The sequence below is a fragment of the Balaenoptera physalus genome (assembly GCF_965194825.1).
Source record: "Balaenoptera physalus genome assembly, chromosome: 15".
Classification (NCBI taxonomy): Eukaryota; Metazoa; Chordata; class Mammalia; order Artiodactyla; family Balaenopteridae; genus Balaenoptera; species Balaenoptera physalus.
The window spans coordinates 10,517,286-10,540,976 of NC_138894.1; the positions used below are offsets into that span (position 1 = coordinate 10,517,286).

Here is a 23,691-nt window from a genome sequence, read left to right on the forward strand (position 1 = left end):
ATGGCCCTGCTGATACCCTGATTCTGGCCCTGTGATGCTAATTTGGACTTCTAGCCTCTGGAACTGTAAGAGAAAGAAAGTTCTTTTGTGTTAAGCCGCCAAGTCTGTAAGAATTTGTGACAGCAGTCCTAGGAAACTGATACAGGGGACGAAGTGGGAATTATGAGTGAAGCCACCAGAACAGTGCCCGGCACACAGCAGGAATTCAAGAACCTCCATCAGTGAAGGACGGTTCCTGCCACCGCCCTGGACCACGAGCCAGTCCTTCAAGCTATGCAAAGAGCTACAGCCTTATGCTGCAATGACCCTGCTGACATTTAAAAACCTCCTTCACATATACTGTCTCTCTTGATTCTGTCTCAAGAGGGAGTTTCCAAGGCTGCCCAAACTCTTAGCTCAGCCTACATAAAAATACAATTTTGCCACAGGCATTTGTCTTAAACACCCAGTACAATAACTCAGCTATTCCACGGGTGACCTTTGCTGACCTCTCACAGAGGACCTCAGGCACCAGTAAGTTGTGATCAGGGCCTCCTTACCTTGAATAAACGCAGCAGAAGCGCTCCTCTCAGCCACAGGCCCTGCAGCTGCCAAAGGAGGGGCTGGAGGCGGGCCCCCGATGTGGGTGGGGCCCGAGAGCCCTGCCTTCGAACCCAGGAGAAGGGCCAGCTGGGCCAGCAAAGGACGGGTGGTTAACATCTGGCCCTCTGTCCCCTTCTCTCCATCTCTTCAGCCCTGGCTCCGCGGCCCCGCTCTCGGTTTTCCTTCTTGAGGGGTGGGTCCCAGTGTTGAAACGCACGATGTGCAATAATCCCACTTCCTCTGGCGCTGGCAGCTGCCCTCCGGGCTCTGCACGGACGAGGCCCGGATCCTGGAGGAGCCTCTGCCCTCCCCCTGCCCCCGTTCAGGGGCCCCGCCACCCTGTCTCCAGCCTGCGCGAGATTTGAAGACCATCCCTCTCACAGGCCACGAGCAGCCCACCACAAAGGGCTCAAGGCGGCACCTTGAAACCTCAAGAGTGTTTCAAAGAAAAAATGAACAGAAAGAGGAAGCCCACTGGCTTCCTGAGAGCAGCCCTCTGAGCTGTCTTCTTTGCACCCGTTCTTATCTGACCTTCTGCACGGGTGCAAGGGCTGGGCTCGCTCACGGGAGACATGTGCCCTGGGCTCCTGACAAGACACCACCAGGGCAGACAGGGGACAGCGGCATGTTGGGACCGAGCCACGGCAGCAGGAGGCGCCACCTCAGCGCTCCTCGGCCTGGCAGACCCCAGGGGCTCAGGTCTAACGTCCGCGCGCCCCTCACTCCCCTCGGAGGCCTCGCAGCTTGGCCCCGTCCTGCGCGATCCCACCTGGGTCTTGTGCGCAGCCTCCCAGACGCACTCCTGTGACAGCTCTGAGGGGGTTCTCGCCGCGGTCTGCTCCCTGGAGCACCCCCGGGCCGTGCGGCCACAGTGCCTCCCCTTGTGCCTGAAACCTCGTACGGGAGGGAACGTGAACAGGTAGGTAGGTGTCAGCAGCCTCCGCCAGCCCACCTCCCAGGCCTGAAGGGGGGGCCTCGCAGACGCCCCTGCCCACACGCACCCACTCCAGTGACAAACTACCAGGGCTGCCTGGCAGACTTAGAAGCTTATGACGACCATTCAACATGACTCCGAGACGTCCTTATGTACAGTGCCCGTGTCCAGATCGTTCCCTTCCCTTCCAGACACACAGCGTGATGGTGGGAGTGGCTGATACCCTGAGAGGGCACAGCCAGGACCAGCGTCAGCCAGACACCATCACAGCTGGAAATCGGCTCGATTCCCCAGGCGCTGTGCAGTCCTAGGCCCGGCTGTCAAGAGACGTCCCTCCAGAACCTTCTGTAGCACCTGTTGCTCAGCCCTGCAGTGGGCCAGGCAGAGGAGTGCCCCTCAGAACCACTGTTCTGTTTTGTTTTTTTTAATTTATTTATTTTCTTTTATTTATTTTTGGCTGAGTTGTGTCTTTGTTACTGCGCAAGGGCTTTCTCTAGTCGCGGCGAGAGGGGGCTACTCTTTGTTGTGGTACGTGGGCTTCTCATTGCGGTGGCTTCTCTTGTTGTGGAGCACGGGCTCTAGGCAAACGGGCTTCAGTAGTTGTGGCTCGCGGGCTCTAGAGCGCAGGCTCAGTAGTTGTGGCGCAAGGGCTTAGCTGCTCTGCGGCATGTGGGATCTTCCCCGACCAGGGCTCGAACCCACTCCCCTGCGTTGGCAGGTGGATTCTTAACCACTGCGCCACCAGGGAAGCCCGGAGAGCCACTGTTCTTGAAGCTGAGGTCCAGGTGGCCTTGAGAAGCCTCATTCAGGATGCTACAGACTCGTTTGAAAAGTCTGTGTGTGACTAGAAGGCGATAATTCTAAAAAGCATATCTTACAAATAATATCTAACCAAGAAATAGTTACAGGCCAGGTGAGAATTGGAGGAAATGCGGAGGAATGTTCAAACGTCATCTAAGCCCACGCTCTCCTTCCAGCCAGGGTGATACTCCATCCACCCCTCAGAAGAGGGTGGGGCAGCAGCCACACTCGTGCCAAGCACGGGCTGGAAAGTGCCCACCACGCATCGAGAGAGCTCTGCTTAAAGAATCTACAGTACAGCCTGGCAGGGTGACCCGGTGCAGCTGGGCCAAACAAAGAGAAACTATGTTCCCACGTGCAGGGAGTACCAGGATACAGTCAGGGGATAAGGGGAGGGCCCAGCGAGCATGGAGCGCGACGGCACCGGTGCAATAAAAAGGTAAACATGAACATATTTACACATAAAACATACACACACTTGCTGGCTTGTACACAGAATACCTGGGGAAGAATACATGAGAAGCACATGGCATTGGTGGCTCCAGGGAAGGGATCTGGGTGGCTGGGGGATGGGGCAGGAGGCAGACTTTATCACATATCCTGCTGAACCTTATAATTTCTGAACCATGGAAGTGAACGCCTGTTGTAAAACATAACACAGGATGTCATCCCATTTGTTAAATCAAGCTAAGAGCAGGCAGGTTTCGAGGACTCGCACCAAGTGACGTTAGTGCAAGGATGGGGGACTTGAGGGGGCCCTACTCTGGGGAATGGAGGAGGGGGCCGTGCTGGTTTCTGGCAGTAACCCCCATCATCCCTCTAGCACCAGCACCCCTCGCTCTCTGCCTTCACTTCCCTCCTCCCCAACTGGGCGCCTTCGGCCGTGTCTTCCGCCGACTATGTCACTACAGTATATGGCACAGGGACATGTATGCTCCGAGTCCCAGAGCCCCAGAATCTTAGAGACCGAGCGTGCCTTAGCGGACGCAAGCCAAGCCCTGTTCCTGTAATCGCTCACTACCAAAGCCCCCTCCCCAGCCTCTGGCCAACGGGCTCGACCATGTTTCATGGCAGCTCCACGCCCACTGCACGGAGACCCCACAAGGTCCCAGGGAGAGCGTGATGGTGGAGGACGGGGGGCCACCAAAGCTGCCGCTTGGCTGTTTTCATCGCAGGCAGAGGACCCTGAGACACGGTACCCGCTTCTAGGAACACAAGTCTCTGGGGCTCTGCATATCCCAGTGCCTCCTCTCCCTCACAGCCCAGTTCTCACAGGCGGTTCAGAATATACTTCCCTGGGGCTGGTTTCATTTCTGTCATTTCAGGGACACGGCTTCACTGCCACCACTGCACGATCTGGGCACATCCTGCCTGTGGCTGGGCACTTCGGCCACCCAGCATCAGGCCCGGGGCCGGGCAGGGCTCAGGGAGCTGTGGTGCCCACGCCTGCTGGCCCAGCCCTGAGCGGAGACCAGGAAGCCAATTTTGGCCCACAAACCTGATTAGTACATAGGGATGGTCAAAAGAACTACTGCAATCTAAGAAAGGGCCTCCTCAGACCATTTAGAAGACTACGGAGTTGCTTTTGTCATTTAAAATGATAATAATGATTCAATCAATCAACCAACCAACCAATAAGATACAAGCAAAACAGAATTTAGAAGTCTGATAAAGGACTTCCCTGGTGGTCCAGTGGCTAAGACTCCACGCTCCCAATGCAGGGGGCCAGGGTTCGATTCCTGGTCAGGGAACTAGATCCCACATGCATGCCGCAACTAAGAAGTCCGCATGCTGCAACTAAAAGATCCTGCGTGCCGCAACTAAAGATCCCATGTGCTACAACAAAGAGCCGGCGCAGCCAAAATAAATAAATATTAAAAAAAAAAAAAACTCTGAAGAAACTCCGGTGTGGGATGAATAATGTCCCAAATCTTGAGCTGGCCCTGCCCCTCCTGAGCCTCCTTTCTGACGTGTTACCCCGTCCTGCCCACACTTCTCTCCTGAGCCCCCCAGCTCGAGCCACCACCCGCAGCCTTGACACAAAACTCATCTCTCCGTGAAGCCCTGTGATGCCCCGCGAGGCCCAGGAGAGGAGGAGGCCCCCTCCCTTCCTGTGCGCCCCATCCTCCCGGCTTCTCTAAAGTCCCTAGGATTCCACTCACAACCCTGTGCATATGCAAACAGAATTCCTCTTTCAGGTTCATTAAATGTAGGAAGCAAACATCCAGGCTGGCCAAGCCCTGAGGTGTGGTTCCGTCCTCCCAGAGGGGCAGAAGAGCCTTAGGTTCCAGCCAGCGGGGTGAGGGGGCGTGCACTGAGGACACATCAGGTGCAGGGGGACAAGCTGACGGGCTTGGTTTCACCTTGAGAACTTACTGGGGCGACCACGGGCTCTGGTCTCACCTCCCTTTCTTAAGTTAGACTGAACCCCAACTTGACCTCCAGGTAACGGGCTATGTTCCCAGGAGAGCCTGAGGCTTTTCTTTCACTTCTGACAATGATGTAGTAGCTTTTTTCTTTCATTCATTCCACAAACATTGATTACACACCGATTCTGTGCCAGGCACTGTAGGATGCTCTTGGGAACAGAAAGAAAACTGAGCTATTGTCCCTGCCCTGAAGGACGCTGATGTCTTAGGACACCCCAGATCTGCTGTGTTCACTGGGCATGTCCCTTGACAACAATCTTTACACTGGTGAACACCATGTGGGACATAACATCCTCATAAAATGCAGTAAAGCAGAAGTGCACCTCTTAAGCAATTCCTCCAGACCCTTAAGGAGTTACTGTTAAGGAACTACACACCAGGAAGGAGAGAGTAAGGGGACCTCCCGACCATGGGGCTCAGGGGATCCAGCCACTCAGCACTCCCCGCACCAGCTCTTCAAGGTGCCCAGAGTAGATTATCTTACGTTGATGCTGTTTTTCCTCTTAGCTGCCCAGCACTCACCCGCCTCATCCGAACCACAGGTGCCTACACGCCGTTAAAGTGACCATGCCACCCACCCTCTCCCAGGCCACTCAACGTGGTGGGGGAGGGGTGGCAGAGAGACCCACACCAGGCAATCAGGGTGTCTAGTTCCCCAGCATTAAGGGTCAGTCCCTGACCAAGGACCATATCCTGTGCCCCCACGGATGCTCCCTTCACACTTCAGTGTCTCTGGGCCTGTGGTGTTGCCGTCCGGAACTCAGATGTTCCCCGAGTGCCACTACGTCCCTGGCAAGGGTTACCCGGCCGGGGGCCACAAGACCTGTGCTGACAGCCACCGCCCACAGGCAGCAGTGCTTTCCAGGACTCCCGCCTCCTCTACCCTCCTCTCCCCCAGCCCACCCTGTGACAGCGCCTGCCCCTTCAAGAGTGGGAGACGAACATGGAAATCAGAACCACCTGCCTCCAGCCGGGGCCTCACTTTCTGCATTCACATTGCATACTTAGGGTGTCCCAGCAGTCTTTGTTTTCTTTGAAAAACACATGCAGCATCTGGTCACCGGGGCACCTGTGCAACGGGAAGGCAAGTCGCAAATAACACAGGGATGGGCACACCCGTGACGGGAAGGAAAGGTAGTTCGATGAAGTTCGATGGTCACCTCCCACAAGCAAAAAATTTCACCCACAAACATGAAAAAACAAATTATGTTTTTACTGAGAAAGAACCGGACAGCAAAACAATCTGGAAGATCAGCACCAGCTCAGGCAGCGACGATGCTGGGGTGAGAGCAAAGATGCCCAGTTCATCCACTGCCTGCGGAGCTGCCCCCAGGGAGAGAAGATAAGAAAGGGCCATGGGGCAGTCCTTGCCTTTTTAAAATGCGAAGTTAAAAGGTCTTTAGAGGCCAGGAAAAGCTGTTATTACACATGAGCAGATTTTCATCATCAGTTTTGGAAACACAAAAGGAAGTTCCTGATTTTAGGAGCAGGAATTCAGGGAGTGTTTCTGGTAAAGATTCTTGAATACGTGCACATCCAGACCCCTAGCCCCCGGGGATTCCACTCAACCAGAAAGCAATGCACGGCCCTTCCAGCAGCTCAACTTCCGGGGGCTACTGCCTCCTTGCAGGGGGGTGGGGAGGGGGAGGGGTGCGTGGGCATGCACACGCACGCACAGTGAGCGTATGTACACGTGTGCAAGCGGCAGGCGTAAGTGCAGGCGTGAACGGCATATGCACGCCTGACTGGCGTGTGAGCACACGAGAGGTGTGAGGCGTGTGCTGCACACAGGCGTTGGGCTGGGGTGGGGGGAAGGTGACAGGAGAAGCTGGCCTGGCCAGCTTCACCCAGATGTGCAGCAGACAAACGCTATGCCCAGCGGCTGGTGGCACAGGGAGGGCCCCAGGCTCCTCCTATTCCTGGGTCTGCTGTCCGACCATCCGAGAGGCTTTGAGTGTAGGCACTGCTAGCACATATATCCTTCTTACAATGCAAACGCCTCAAAGAGCAGAACACAGTCAATTTCGCTGCCACCGAAACCGGTTATGGGATCCCTTTCATCGGACAGAGAGCGAGGCACCTGGGATCACCCTTCTGAAAGGAGAAGCAGGAGGAGGAGGGAAAGAGGCAGGAGAGCTACAAGCAGACCCAGGTGTCTCTCAACTCAGCTGGTGAGGCCGGCCCTCCCCCAACACTCTGGGGAGGGGGCATGTCCGCGGCAGGCTCAGGGCGAGGATGGCTCTGGAGAGAGAAGCTCTCTGCCTCTCCCAGGCCCTCCCACTCCAGGCCTCTTCCCACTCAGGGCATCTCGCCCACTGGCCCTCGCCTGGATCTCACACTCTGCCTGAAATCCCCACGCCCAGGTAGCCCTTGCCTTCTGAACACACCCCTGGGTCCAGAAACCCCAAGGGGGCTACTGGGGAAAAGCAACTCCAGTCTGCGAAGCTCAGCACTGGCCCTGAGAACTCAGATTAGACTTCTACCATTTCTGTTCTTTAAATGAGGAAATGAAGGCACAGAAGGATCAGTGACCTCTTTCAGGCTCGAGTATGAAGGCCCATGTGGAAGTGAGAAAGGTCTTAAGCCCTTGAGTTTTTAGTTAGATGCCCATGCCTAGTTTCCCCACAGAAATTTTGCAAACATTTTCCCAACAAGCACAAAAACTCATCTTTCAAAACAGATAACAACTTGCAAGCAAGACACAGCTAGTTGCCTCCAATGTCCATTGTTCCCTTCCTCCTTAGGAACAGGCCCAGGACCCTGACTCGGTTGGCATGGGGTTGAGTGCCTCCCTGGCGTCTAGGTGTGGCCAGGGGTTCAGCTCTTGCCAACAAGACACAAGGACAGAGCTCGATGAGGAGTTCTCAGGAAGCTTGCTTTCCTGCGGCCTGGTGTCTGGAATGCCCACGAGCTCGGTGTACCTCTAGCCGCCGTCCTGGACGTGAGGCCTGGGCTTAGGGATGGTAGGGCACAAGCTCTGACTGCCCACCTCCAGACCTCAGTAGATAAAGAGAAATAAATGCCTACCTTAACTAAGCCTCTTTTCCTTCAGATTTGTTCTGTTACACACAACCAGATGTTAATCCTAACAATTTTACCATTTCTCACTTAACCAATGGTGGAGAATGTCACCATCCTGGAATGCTGAGAGCTGGGGATAAGGAAGGATACTATTTTAGATCTAAGTTCATTAACAGTCCCATTTTCCCCGAAAGAGACCTCTAAACAAAGCATTCTCAAATTTACCCTGGGCTCCAGGCTAGGGTGAGTACATTCTCACAAGACCTTATAAGCATAAGAAGATTCACTTCGTTATAGAGTTATTTCATGAAACAGTTCCTTCCTAACACAGTCAACACTTATAACCCTAAAATAGCTAATCAACCCTATTTCCAGGCCTGCCCCAGTAGCAAGCTCAAAAAGACTTAATATACTGAATTCCTGTTTACTGCCCCAAACATTTAATAGCTTGGCTTGCATATTCAGTCCAGACAAATCTAGGTTATGAGGTAAAAATAGCCCCTTTTTATTCATTACAGTTAGTCCACTAAACTAGGTTCACAGTCTAAGCCATGGGCTGCTGGTTGCCATGACAAACACTGGTACAACCCTTAACAGTTTATGGAACAGCCAACCTATGGGTCTCTAACACTGGCCAGATCCTGTCATGCCCAGTTCCAAGGAATGATACAGTGATTTATGGCCCTGGAATTTGATCATGTCTCATCTAATCCTGTTTGAAATGAGTCACACCCACCACAGCTTAGAACACTCTTGGCCATAGAAGGGGCTGAGGCTTCGCTGGCTGCTGCACGAGGAACGAACCTGCACACTAGACAGTGTGACCTGATGCCCTGGGAGCACACAGGGTCACAGCCCGATAGGCAAGTCCCCAGTGCAAAAGGCTTATGTTGTCCCAGGTTAGGAACTGATGGAGATTAATTTTAAAACCTGGATCTTCTTAACCAAGATGGCGGTACTACTGTCACGGAAGCATTCTTTCTCTTTGAGCCCGTGAAACAGCCCCGCAGAAGGCCCCTCACTGCTTCCCAATCCATCTGCTGGCTTTTCTTCTGTCTTTGACCAACGAGGTGAATACCCAGCTTGGTAAAGATATCTGACTAATTAAAGAATGATTAAGTAATTAAGTTGACTCAAAATGCAAAGATCTCCCTCCCTCTGCTGAAGTTATTCAAAATACCATAACAGTTCGAAGGCACCTATAATGACAATTACAAAACACGTGTCTTGAGAAATCACACGTAGAACACCAACTATTTCCAAGATTATTTTTGCTATCAAGTTAAGACAGGTTCCTGTTCTCATGGGCTCTACGGCGTTTCAAGAAGACACACAAATGAAGAATGTGACAACTTTCACCAGTGGCAGGATTCCTGAACTAGGACTCCTCTTGAAGGACAGTACTCATATAGTTGTATCCATCTGAAGCTCTTTCTTTTTTTCTTTTCAATCAGTTTATGCTTTGACTGATAACTTTAAGTCCATGCACCCTTTGTGTAAAAGGTCAGGAATGGCTAATCAGAAATAAAATAGGTCAAAAACAGAGTAAAAAGGAGGTCAGAGAGAGGTAAGTGGAGAAGTCAGGGAAGGATGTCAAGCTGCCAGAGAGAATCCAGAGCTGAACCAGACAGTAACTGTGCATAAACTATCAAGGCAAAATATCAGAGAGTAGCGTGGTCTCCATCAGTCCACGGAGAATGACAAGGATTTGGGCTTCAACATAAAGTGCAGTTGTACTGGGGGACTTTCTGCAAAGAGCCTCAGAGTAGGGGTGTGGGGATGGGGCACAGGTGGAGGAGCCAGGGACGGCACCGGGTGCTCTACTTGGACCAGGAAGAGTTTGGTCTGCATTGTACACAGGGAGCTTCCATCTCCACGGACACGCCCGGGGTCCTCCAGCATCTCTGACAAGAAGCTTCTCCATTCTGGAAAGCTGCTGCTGAATCACTACAGAGCGGAGGGAAAGTGAAAGAGCACAAGGCAGGAGGTGGACTTCCAAGGCCACAGACTCAAGAAGCACTTCCCTAAATAGAGTTTATGTATGTCTGTGTCTGAGCCTGAGGCCCACCAAACCAAGCACACACAAGACTTCGCCCATGCACTTCGCCCATGCAGGGATTGACCTTCACTAGATGAACAAGGAAGGAGAAGGTAAAATTCAGGCCCGACTTCCCCAAATCACCTGCAAGCCGGGGGTAAAACCCAAATGCACCTTCCTCCTCCACCCCAGGTGGGCACTGTTGACCAGCAGGGTGTTTCCGCGAGGCTAACCCACTCACCCACCTCTCCTCTTCCAAACCAGAGCAGTAACAACGCGTGGAAGATTCTGGGGCACCTTGATGCTGCTTGGCACACGCTCCATCAATGATTCCATTTTACCGGCCATCTGATTAGCACCCAATTAGGCAACATGATCATGCTGTTTAACATGTGTTTACGCAGAACACAGTCGAAGCAATAACTAAGAAACGTGCAAATACTTACCATTCCACTGCACACAATCACAAGTTTCTATGTGCTTTAGAAAAAAAAAAAGTGCCAGTAGAAGACAGCTGGGTCAGTGGCCACCTGACTAAACATTTATGAGCCCAGGCCCCTCCCACTTCCCTCTTCCCACTTCTGCCCACATCCTTCTCCTCTGACCTTTGCCGGCAGTCCCCTGCCTCTCAAAACCTCCTTCTTCTGCAGCATTTCCCTTCAGAGGTGCCCTGCGCAGGACTCAGAGATGGGATGCACTCTAGCCTTCTGAATACACTTTTTAGAACAGGGGCACAGTAGGAAAAAGGGTAATCGAGACTGCAAAGTAGAGAGGGGAGACGCCGGACCTCCTGCGAGACAGTACCTTCGCTGGACTGGCACTGGTCCAGAGCTGCAGTGCCCAGACCTCTCCTGCTTGTATCAATACCATTTAATCCACACAGCACCCGCCCCCATCCCCGTGAGCCAGGCACCTTCCGCATTTTACACATGAGAAAGCTGACTCAGGTTCTTGTCCAGCACTTTCTCTTCCCACAATCCAACGTGCCCCCCTCAAAAAACAGACACTGACACCCCGAAGCCATTACTGCGTATGCCTTGTGACACAAACCAGACTAACCCCGGCGTGAAACAATGCATATCACACCGTCCCAACGGCAGCCAAGGCGACGTGGGAGTTGTCCTGTCACTGCTCACAGGCAACAGCGGGGCCAGCCTCCAAACAAGCCAGACGCAGACACCTGTCCGCATCTGTCTCCACCTCTATCCCCTTTCCCCGCCCTCCCTCTGTAGGTCACCATATGCTGATCCGCCCTGTCAGAAGGATGGGTCAGGCGTCCAGAGTCAAATTTTAAACCTGTGAGAAGTCGACACACTCCCTGCCACAGCCTCCCCAGTCTCAGAGTGGCCAGGCTGAGCACCGCAACATCACCAGGGGGCTCTGGCCCAGGCGGTCAATCACCGCAAACAATACACCAGAGGGAGGTCAGGAAGTGCAGGCCCTCCCTGCTGTCCTCCTGGCTCCAGCTCCACTGCCCCGGCCCACACCACTACAAGGCCCTTCTCGTTTCCCATCAGCGGCTCTCCACCTGGAGTAAGCCATGCACCACTGCCCCCCGAGGCCCCCTCCCCGGCAAAAGACCCCGTGTCCGTACACGTCCAGCGGAGCCCCCTCCTCCCCGTGCTCGACCCTCGGATTTAGTACTTTTTGAAAAAAACCCACAGGAAGAAACAATCACACCGTGACAATACCCACACACACGCCATGTGCAAATAACTACCTGTGGGATCAAAAAATGCTTACCCTCCCCGTAGGAAATATACTTGGATATTTTCTATTTTATTTCAAAAACATTTTTAATGCTGGTTACAATCTCAAATTGATGTCACAAACCACCGCCGTCTGAAAACACTATTCTGGACCCTCCCCAGGCCCTCTCCCCCCGGCTGCTCTTCCTTCCTGGGCCATCGGCACCGATGCAGAGGCGCTCAGCGTGAGGCGGTCCCCATACATCATTTTTATGTATCAGGATGAACCTTGAAAGCCGTGCAAAGTCAAGAAAATCTAGAAACACCTCAGCTCTCTAGTTCCAGGAAAAGTCTGGAACAGTGGGCTAGTCTGATCTCACGAATCACACCATGGAAGTGGCTGTTTTACTTCACCCAAACGTGAAGGTGAGGCTGTGCCTCCGAAAGGGGACGATAAAGCAGGTCACACCCCGCTGCCATTATAAATAATCCCTGAGGCTGCCATCCCTCCAGGCCGGTCCCTTCAGCATTCCCCAAGCCCCTACTAACGGCACTGCTCTCTATTTCTTCCTAATTGAGTGCGAAGTAGCAGCGCGTGCAAACCCCACACACCTGAGCACGCTTAGGGACCGGCTTAGGAAAGTGAGTCGGCAGGGCCCGCGCACTCCATCCCCGCTGGGCCAGAGCGAAAAGCTGGGGCCAGTGCTCCCAACGCGGCCCCCTTCAGTGCCGAGTCCTGCAGGGAGGGCGTGGGCCCCGCTCAGAGGGGCTGGAGAGACTGCGGGCACGGGAGCTGGGACACTCAGCTGGGCCCATACACTGGGGCAGGGGGCCAAGGAGGGCAAAGCCGCCCACAGGCTCCTTAAACACTCTGCACGCCCCTCGGCTGACGCTGTGGGCTGACCTCCCAACTTCTCTCTCCCGTCCGCCTATTCTGGGAACTGTCCTCTCTGGATTCAGCAAACACCAGCTCCATATGCAGCTGAGGAGTGGGGGGTGGTCTTGATTAGACTAAGAGAGCAATTCTCAAACTGGACCTTGCATCAGAATCACCTGGAAGGCTTGTTTCAAAACAGATCGCTGGGCCCCATCCCAGAGTTTCTGATTCAGTCGGTTGGTTGGGGCCTGAGACTGCATTTCGGCCAAGTCTCAGGCGGTGCTGCTGCGGCTGGTCTGGGGACCACACTCGGAGGAGCACTTCTAAGTCAGCCGGCCCACAGCCCTCTCACAGCCTCCTGTTCTGGGTCCGGGGAGGCCACGTGATCCTCACTGCTGCCCAGACCGAAGGGAGGACAGGCAGAGGCTGTGGCTGGGGACTGGCTGGCGTGTCCCCTTCACGCGGTCCCGCTGACGCTAAGGACCATCTCATAACCGCGGGGAGGCTGACCCTGGGATGAAGCATCTAGGTCCTCGATGAAACTTCAAAACTGCTGCTAGAGTAGGACTCCAGTTCTGGGAGACAGTAAACGTCCTCACTGCTCACCTGGCAGCCAAAAGCACCCCAACTGACCCGCCCCATAATCCATAACCCCAGGGAGACTCCTGAACTGGGCATCCTCATTTCCTAACAGGACCTGTTCTCCCAGAAACACCCACCTGCCTAAATGCGTTTCTTTCACTCTCCCAGAATGTGCACACCAAAGTCATCCGTCTTGAAAGCTCTAATTCATGGGTTAGAGAATGCACCACTTGAAATGCAAGCAACACAGGACAGGGAAGGAAAGGAGTTCCACATCCTGGAGTGAGTGAGTTTTATCAGACAGCTACTGTAACAGCCGCTGATGCCAGCCATTCAAGGGCACTGATGGAGGCGTGGGGCAGGGAGCAGGGAGGGAGGCCGGGGGTTTCAGGAGACCTCAGAGTCCTGCCTGCAAGCGTACGAGAAGGGGCGCTGCAGGGGCTCGAGGTCAGGAGAATGACTAGGTGTCTGAGGGACAGGCTCTGAGGAAGGGAGCTGAGGCGAGCTGGTCGCTTGGCCCCTCCAGTGGTCCCCTCCCCTCCTCCTGGAGGCCAGAGGACACCCGTCTGTTTTCCTGACCCCATTCCAGAAAATGGACACCTCCTCTTTATCCCCAGAGCATGCCCCTCCCCCACCAGATACTGCCTGCTTCTGAGACCCTCCAGGTGACCCCCACTGAGCAGACCGCACACAGAAAGGCCTGCAGCGTCTCAGCTGTCCCAGGTCAGCGGCTGCGGGCAGACAGGAAGGGACAACTGGGCTAGCTGGCAGGCCCGTGACAGGGCACAAGCAAGGTATGTAGAGAGAGGATACAAGCACACAGCACCCAGGGGCCCTGGGTTCCCATTTCCCAGCTGGGTTATGACAAAAGGGATGGTTAAGAGATTAAACCCAACGAGAAGAGGCTGCACTAGTTCCACGCGGTCTCCCACACGTGCTTTCCATATAAACTCATCCTAAGGTGCTCAGCAGGCATCAGGCGCCACTGCACGCACCTGACACGTACTAACTCATTCAAGCCCCCAGCAAAGCCTCTGGCTTTGCTGCTGCCATCAGCCCAGTTTTGCAGGTGAGAAAACCGGGCACAGAGAGATGAAGCCACTCGCCCAACGTCACACAGCCAGTTGGAGGCTCACAGGAAGTTTGGCTGCAGAGTCCACAATAGCTCCAGGAATAAAATAGATGGTTTTGAGAGATGTGTATGCTCACCAAGCAGGACTGAGCAAAAAAGTCCTTTACTGATACAGAAATTGTTGATACTGGGGACTCCAGGTAACTGATTTTCACGCCCACGCTGACACATAAAGTAAAGCATTCATTTCAAAATCCTGTGAAGGAAGCTATGTAATTTCGTGGAGACGGCACTAGATCCAGACAGACCCGGGTCTGAATCCCGGTTCAACCACTTACAATCACTCCCAGGTGGTGCCTTAATGATGCCTCGCCTCAGCCTCCCCCTCAACACCACTGGCCTTCTCCCGGGAACTTGCTGAGAATGCATATGGACGCTTGGCCCAGGGCCTGGGTGCTGGGGTGCTCAGAATATGTTAGTTTCCTTCTCCTTTAGGATGAAAAACGCATCACCCTTAAAGGAGACATCAAACACCGCCGAGAATAAAGTCCGAAGTTATAGTACCTTCCACAACCCAGCAAGATAACCTAATCAGAAAAAATGGTCAAAGGATATGAACAGGCTATTCACAGAAGCTAAAATATAAACTAGCAAAAAAAGGTTTTCAATATTTTTGGTAATTTGGGAAATGTAATTTAACAAGTAATGTCTTCTTTATCCATTAGATTGGCAAAAATTAACAAGATTTATACTCTTCAGTTCAGTGTTGGCCAAATTAAAGGGAAAAAGGCAATTTCACACACTGATGAAAGCAAAGAGTGATAAAGCTTCTTGGAAGTGGCGGGGGGTGGGGCAATGTGGCAAAGCTATCCATTTCCTATTACTCTTTAACCCAGAAATTCTACTTCTAGGGATCTAGGAGACTGAAATATTTGTGTTGACAGTGATGTGGTTCCCAGATTCCCCACTATTTTTAGAGTAGAATATTGGAAACGACCTAAAAGTCCATTAATAAAGGACAGTTCAGTAAATAACAGTACACCCACATTCTGGAATACAGACCAAACTTTTCATGTCAGTGCATACAGATCCCCAGGACATAGCATTAAAGTTAAAAAGTAAATCAGAGAAAATTTTGTATGATGTGTCTCCACTTATGTTTACAATGAGAACGCTTGTCCACTGAAAAGGCCTAGAAGCAGCAAGGCGCACACCTAGCACCCAGATCATTCTCCACCACAATGAACTTGGACTCTCTGGAGAAATGGCTGATTCCAGGGCTGGAAAGTACAAGCTGAGTCTTGGAGGTTTTGTGCCAGAAAGTAAAGAAGTCCTCAGAGAATGATGAGAACACATCAAAAGGACAGGAGGGCCAGCTGGAAGAGGCTCCTGCAGGCCAAGTCTGGGACAATTTAAGCAGAAAAATGGATAATGAGCATAACAAACTATAAGCTGTTGCATAAAGCAGGAATTCATTCATGAGTGTAGAGACATAAACCAAAGAGTAAATGAGGGAGAAAGTAAAGTTCCTCCTTTTAGTACAATTCCAACTGATAAGCGTAGAAAGAAACATGGAATTAGAAAATCACCATCTGTCAACTATCATAACTGATCTGGGTAAGAATCATCAATGGATTCTTAAACTAGTGGGTGAAAGTATGAGGAGTAACAGTATATTTACACAGTCTCAAGTGATCTTCCTATGAGATACATATTAATGACAAAGGGAAAAATGGTAACTTTCTGTGAGGGAATCTGACAGACAGGATCTTAATGAAGTGATGACAGGACCAGTGAATGGGACTAATCAACAGCATATGCCGCCCACTGTGAGACACGCTAAGACGGCTGCAGCACCGCCCCGTGCCACACCTGCCAAAAGTGCATAATATGAATCTAAGCAGGAGGAAACCACGGGCAAACCCAAGTGGAGGGACATTATCCAAAACACAGGCAGTTGTCTTCAAAAATGTCAATGTCAAAGCCATGAAATACAAAGACAGATTCAGGAACTGTTCCGGATTAAAGGAGACTAAAGAGACAGGATGGTTTAAGGCACCACAGAATCTTGGATTTCCTTTTGCTCTAAAGTGGCCTACTGGCAAGATCTGAAAAAGACCTGTAGATTAAATAATAGTGTTGTATCAACATTTAATTTCCTGATTTTTAATAATCATGCTGTTGTTTTGTAAGAGAATGTCCTTGTTTTTATGAAATACACAATAAAGTATTTAGCAGTAAAAGCGTATCAAGTCTGCAACTTAACATTAAACATTTCAGAGAAAAGTAATCACACACACACACACACACACACACACACACAAATATGAGAGAGGATAAACCAAATGTCAACATTTGGAGAATCTGGGTAAAGGATATCTTGGAACTCTTTAGATTATTCTTTCAACTTTTCAGTGAATCTGAAATAATATATTTTTAAAAAATTTTTTAAGAGAGCAAGGTATGCATATGCATAGAAAAATACAGGTAAATTCCTGGGGATTAAGTTCACAATGGTATCTTCCTTAAAAGTACAGAGAGACAAAATGAAGCAGGCCTACCTGGTGTTAATACTGGTCTCCCTAGAATATGCTGTCCTCACAGAGCTTCTGTTCCAGGACACTGGAAAAAGCTGTTTTGAAGGATCTCTCAAGACTAGCTCATTAACCAAGTTCCACAGAAGCAGCAACAACATAATCAAGGCTTCTTCACTGCAAATCTGTGCTATTTTTCCCTCAGTGAAAGCCACAGCATCCTGACACTGTGCGTAGCTGATGATGCTACAGGGCCCTTCTTGGAATACATAATCTCTAAAGAAGTTTTTCATTAAGAAACCAGGATAAAACAGTCTTGGTCCAAAGTCTCCCCCTCTACTGTGTCTTACTGGATTCTTGAAATGTTAAGCCATGGGATGGGGGTTGGGATCAGTTTGTCCCACACCCTTTCGGTTCCATTCCTTTGGTGCACTTGCAGATTTGCTGGCTGGGGAGATTGCTCCCAGGCAGGCAGCTGGCTAATGGGGCTTGAACGGTCAATAGTTCTATCATACACAACCTGTCTCTCTAGAGCTTTACAGCTTACAACCTCTTATGTATATTATTTGATTTCATCCTTCCCTTAATTTTTTTTTTACTTACTAATGGCATTAAGTCTAACAGCAATACAACAAAATATCCAGTTTCCAAAAACAATGAGTTATAATGTCTACCCTTGACTTTACGTCTAGCTGGGAGGCAGGACTTGCACCTGAGCAGATAAACACTCTGAGACAGCATAAGCCTAATGAAAAATAGTTGGATAAGTAAAGTAGCTAGTGGAACTAGTACAACTAATTCTACCACTGAGCTCAGTAGAAATACAGCCCTCCTTTCTCTGTATTCTTCCAGCATTTATTCCTTTAAACCCTGTCTTCAGGGCAAACCCTCCCTGTAAATGTAACTCTGGCTTGTTGTTACAGAGGCTTGTTTGCAAGACACCACAGGGAACCAGGCCTTGTGGGCTCCGTTTGCACGCAACGCCGCCCCCCCACCCCGCCCCGGGACAGCATCGCGGTCTCCTGACACCAGCCCTCCAACACAACAACCACACTGACTTTCCCACACAGGCACCATCATCTCAACTTTCTTCAAAGAAACCAGTGAACTGATTCTTCCAGAAGTAAACATTTCAGCAAAGAACCCCCCCAAACAAAGGCCCTAGCCTAAATCCAAAGACAAAAATTCCTGTTAAAGAAAGCCTGTTTTCAATCAAAGAAAAATCAGGCTTAATTCTAGGACAATCGATAGCTAGTCTATGTGCACTTACCAATGCCAACAGCATCTAGATTCCAAAACAAACTCAGCAAAGTAGGTTCTGTTCTCACCTTCCAGAGATGAGAAAATTGAGAACCAGAGTTAGCAACTGGCAGATTCGAGATTCGCATCCAAGTCAGCCTGTTCCGTCTCCAACCCCACGGCCCACAGTCCGCCCCATCCACTGTGAACAGAGATGAATCAGGCAGAATTTCACTGCAACATTCAAACTGCCACCGCACCTCCTACTCCCTCGGTTTAGATGCCCCTTTAAGGGGCAGGTGGCAAATCAAATTCGACTCTTCAGCAGCCTCTCAACACAAAACCCATTCAGTGGCAAAGCAAAAAGACAAGAAGATGGGCTTTACAACCGCCTATACTTTTTCTTATCCAGAGGAATATTTTTTCATGATCTGTCATTAGGGATGAAGTCGGGGCAGCAGGAATACATGATTATGTAATGTCAGAGGGCAGGCAACAAGGGGAGGGAGAGCCGAGCCCATCACCGCTCCCTTCGCCCACAAAGACGTAAATTAACCGTTGACGTTTTGAGTGTTTCAATCTCCTGTGGCCTACACATTCATGACTGGCTTTTCAGGAGACGGTCACAAACCCCTGCAGATTTCCCAGGCCTCAATTCATTGACTAGCAAAGCCATAAAGAAAGAAAATATCAAAAGCAAAGATGCCAGAACTGTTGTCGGGGACGGTGGGCCGGCAGAAAAAGGAAGAGTTTGGGAGGATGGGGACCTACACCGAGATGTATGTTTATTTTTACCCGGTTCTGTTTACACCCGAAACACCCCGAGGCCTCAGCGTCTGGAGTCACTAGATCCAGCCCTGGAGACGCACCAAGCAGGCGCCGCGACCTGGCCTCGGGGGCGCCACGTCCCGCATCCCGGCTCCCCGCCGCCCGCTGCCCTCAGCCCGAGGCGGCCCGGGGCGTCATCCTGCTAGTGGTCGTCGGGGTCTGATCATTCTCCAAAGACGCCACCGCCAGGGAACCGCTAGGCTGTACGATTTCCATGACAACCGCCGGCGCCTTCCGCGTCCGGCGCGCCGGGTGTCGGGATGCGCGCCGCGCCCCGCAGCTCCCCGCTCCGCCTGGGGAGCATCCCGGTCCCCGGCGGCTCGCGGCCGCCGCGTCGCCCCCGGCCCGGCCCGGCTCACCTACCTGGCGCGTCCCGGCCCGCGGCGCCCGCGCCCTGCCGCCCCGCCGTCCTCGGTCCCGCCGGGCCGCGCGCCCGAGTCCCGCAGCAGCAACGCCGCCGCTGGGTCGCAAAGTCGTGGGCTGCGGCCGGGTTCCAGGTGCTTGTCCTCTTGTCCGGGTCCGCGGCGCCCACCCCAGCCGCGAACCTGCCGCCAGCACTGCAGCGCGAAACCCGCCGCCGAGGCTGCTGCTGCTGCTGCCGCCGCCGCCGCCGCCGCCGCCGCCGCCGCCGCTCAGGAGGCCACGCCGACCCCGCCCGGGCCCCGCCCCCTCGCCGCGCACGCGCGCTCCACGAGCCTCGGTCTGGGCCGCCCCCACCCGGCCGGTCCTCCTCCGCGGCTGCTGACGTTGATTTCTCTCGGCTTCCTGCAAGACCCGCTCTCAGCTGTGATCGAATCGCCTGCAAGGAGTTCTTGAACTTCTGCACTTTAATTGGACGATGGCATTTTCGCCCTCACAAATACTGAGGCTTGGAGGCCCTGACGCATCCCTGAGGAAGAAGACTCCTGAAGAGTCGCGACCCGGGAACCGCTCCGGCCGTTTGCCCTCCGGTGAGCGCGCTCCCCGGGTGCGGACACGCAGTACCTTGGCGAAGTTTAGGAAACTGAACATTCAGCCCAGAAACAAGCAAAAATTAAAATCAGACTTTGAAGAAACAGATGAGCAAGAAGACAGGGACTGCTAAGATCCTTCCAGATTGTTCTGGCATATTGTATAAATATACATTTATAGACTCTCACCAAATATCAGCTCCTTACACCTCCCAAAGTTCTATTTTTCCATGGGGGGGGGGGCGGGGGCGGGGGGATGTGAAATAGAAGAGTCAGAAGTTTTGGAAGAAAAATTCCACTTTAATATGACTTTAAACCTTAATATTTCTGCTTGAGCAAGGGTAATACTGGACTGAATATAAACATTAATCTTCATCTTTAAATTTTGTCAGAAAAAAAATTCTTGAATGAAAACTAATTTAATTCAATAAACCAGAACACTTCTCAGTTGGAGCTCACATCCCTCAGGTATAAAAACAAACATTTATAAATTACTTTAAAAAGAAAAGATTAACCTGTAAGAAATGAAAATTAAACAAAAATTCTCTAATATTTAGAATTAGAGCTGAGCTTCCGCATGTCACCAAAAACCAAACGCAGACAACAGTCTGGAATAAAAATAAGTAAATACGAAACTTTTTAAAGTTTAATTTATTTTCTGACTTTTTTTATTTCTCTTTTGAAAAGTAATTTACTAACAAAAAGCTTTCTATTATTTCTTCAGATAAATAGAAAGAAATATTGACAGAACTTTAACCCTAGTGTAAAATTAAATCCAAAATATCAAACAAACTTGTGGAAATGCAAAAATAATTTTATACCTTATTTTCTAAAATTAGGGTGACCAATATACCTGGTTTAGCTGGGACAACCCCAGTTTACATCTTTTACCCAGCAAAATTATTAACAGGTCCCCTTTCATTCTCAAAAGTGTTCAGACAATACATTTTATGGCCATGATAACTTTAATCAAGCCAAGAGAGTTTTTAAATCACTGGCTTTAAAAAAAAGTAACAAATTTAAATTCACAAACATTTAAAAATAGACATCAGAGTTCAACAATTCATTCATTTAGCATAGTAACAAACACTGAATGAGAATCAGGCTTCCAATAACATTTGTCACTTGACTGTTGTGTAACTCAGGTTAATCTTATAAAGATCAATTACAATTTCAGTGCAGCAAGGAACGGGGCCCCAATTTCACTGTAGAATGGACATTATCAAGAGAAAAAGGAGCCAAGTTTGTTGGTAAATATGGTACTATGCATTCCCTATGCATCACAACATGATAGAAGAAAGTATCCTAGAAGTGTGCTTGTGGGAAAATATCCCCATCCTTCAGAAACTCTCAGCATGTGGTACCCAAACAACAGCATTAATATCCTCTCAGAACTTGCTAGAAATGCAAGTTCCCAGGCTCCATGACAGACCTGCTGAATCAGAAACTCTGAAAGCAGGGCCAAGCAAGCTGTGTTTTAACAAGCCCTCCAGGGATTCTGATAACCATGTAGACCTAGATTGTTTATGTACAATAAGTAAGCTGACTTAGATCATCTATATATGATAATTCAGAGCTAAGCAGTGCTGTTTTGTGGACTAGAACGAACCTACATGAGAATTTCTTTGGGGGCCATTAAACATAATATATTTACATGGGTTTTCACTGGAGAATATATGTAGCCTGGAAAACTAACAGCCCTGCTGCCATAGTAGCTGTGAAAACCAGTGGCCTCGCAAAAAAGGAGGCGCAAAAAAGCATTTGGAGTGCCTCCTAACGCCCTATTGCCAGGGAGTTTTCACTATGTGACTGGCCTGGCAGCTTAATGGAGAAGCTCCATTCTCAGGGCTTGTCTTTAATTGACCTGACTCAGTGCTTATTTGGTGCAGTTGGCCCTATCCACAGAGCATTTGGTGAAAGCAATCAGCAGCAATTATTTAACAGGGCAACTGCCTAAGGTGCTGATACCAGGTGGAGCTAGCAAGAGACTCACCAATTAACTTAAAAGGAAAGAATGGGGGAACTCTGGAAAGACCTGACATATTTCTTGGAATCCAAAAGGACACACATGTGTACAACTATGCACATGTCCAGGAAAGACTTAAGAAGGCCATAATTTCTCACTTCTGGCTGGCCTTGAGGCTTTGAGCAAGCAAGAAATGAAGGCTCAGGCAGAGCTGTAAATTGCCTGCCCGAACACTGAAGACATGCCTCAACATACACACAGAGCCCCTTCATAAAGACATATTGAGGGCTTCCCTGGTGGCACAGTGGTTAAGAATCTGCCTGCTAATGCAGGGGACACGGGTTCAAGCCCTGGTCTGGGAAGATCCCACATGCCACAGAGCAACTAAGCCCGTGTGCCACAACTACTGAGCCCGTGTGCCTAGAGCCAGTGCTCCACAACAAGAGAAGCCACCGCAATGAGAAGTCCACGCACTGCAACGAAGAGTAGCCCCTGCTCACCGCAACTAGAGAAAGCCCATGCGCAGCAACAAAGACCCAACACAGCCAAAAATAAATAAATAAATATTTTTTTAAAAAAAGAAGACATATTGGTCCCAGCATTTGAGACTATCTTTGTATAATAATTAGCCAATTTACACAAAGAATATCAATAAAAAGATAGGAATTAAGCTAACCAAGCAAGGACTTCAGTGGCTACAAATGACACAGAATACAGGCTTTATAGAATTATCCCAAGAGAGCCACTAAACAAACAAAAGGCCCTCTTCCCTTTCCCTGGGGTAGAGGGAAATTTGATTTCCAGAATTGCCACATTATGTAATTTAAAATGTCCACTTTCAAACAAAAAGTTTCAACATAAAGAAACAGTAAAGGACAGAGGCTAAAAGGTAGTCAATAGAATGTCTGTAAGAAAACACAAATGTTAGACTTACTAGACAAAGACTTTAAATCAGTTATCATAAACATGTTCAAAGGACCAAAGGAAACCACGTATCAAAAGCTAAAGGAAAGTATGAGAGCAACAAAAAGGGAATATCAAAAAGAGATAGGAATTATAAAAAAAGAACCAAACATAAATCCTATATTTAAAAGGTATAATAACTGAAATGAAAAATCTGTTAGAGGGGTATAACAGCAGGATTGGGCTGGCAGAAGAAAGAATTACATTTGAAAATAGGTCAATTGATATAGCCTAGTCTGAGGAACATAAAGAAAAAAGAATAAAGAAACATGAACAGAGCCTCAGAGATCTGTGGGACACCATCTACTATATCAACATACACATGATGGAAGTCCCAGATGGAGAGGAGAGAGAAAGGTACAGAAAGAATATTTGAAGAAATAATGGCTAAAAATTCCCCAGTATGATGAAAAACACTAATTTACACATCTAAAAAGTTCAATAAACTCCAACTAGCATAAACTCAAGTAGATTCACCCTAGACACAGCATCATCAAACTATCAAAAGCCAAAGATAAAAAAAAACAAAAACAAAAAACAAAGGCCAAAGATGGAAGGAATCTTGAAAGCACCAAGAGAGAAGCAACTCGTCAAGTACAAGGGATCCTCAACAAAATTAACAGCTGTTTTCTCATCAGAAATCATGGAAAGGGACTTCCCTGGTGGCACTGTGGTTAAGAATCTGCCTGCCAATGCACGGGACACAGGTTCGAGCCCAGGTCCAGGACGATCCCACATGCTGCAGAGCAACTAAGCCCATGTACCACAACTACTGAGCCCAAGCTCTGGAGCCTGCAAGCTACAACTACTGAAGCCTGTGTGCCTACAGCCCGTGCTCTGCAACAAGAGAAGCCACTGCAATGAGAAGCCTGCGCACTGCAATGAGAAGCCTGTGCCCCACAACGAAGAGCAGCCCCCACTCACCGCAACTAGAGAAAGCCTGAACACAGCAATGAAGACCCAACGCAGCCAAAAATAAATAAATAGATAAATTTATTAAAAAAAAAGAAATCATGGAGGTCAGAAGGAAGTAAAATAACATAATAAAAGTGCTGAAAGGAAAAGGCTGTAAACCTAGAGTTCTATATTCAGCAAAACTCTCTTTCAAAAATGAAGGAGAAATAAGATATTCTCAAATAAACAAAAACTGAGAGAATTCACTGCTAGCAGACCCATCCTATAAGAAA

General features: G+C 49.9%; 1 protein-coding gene across 7 annotated transcripts in view; it reads right to left on the reverse strand.

Annotated features, from left to right (window-relative positions):
- The window catches only part of INPP4A (inositol polyphosphate-4-phosphatase type I A), a 125,648-nt gene extending 106,398 nt beyond the window's left edge, over positions 1-19,250 (reverse strand). For all 7 annotated transcript variants that reach the window (XM_082427267.1, XM_082427266.1, XM_082427263.1 and 4 more), the window contains exon 1: positions 18,989-19,250. The gene's annotated coding sequence lies outside the window, so the exon portion shown is untranslated. The remainder of the gene's footprint in view (positions 1-18,988) is intronic.
- Positions 19,251-23,691: the final 4,441 nt, after the last annotated feature.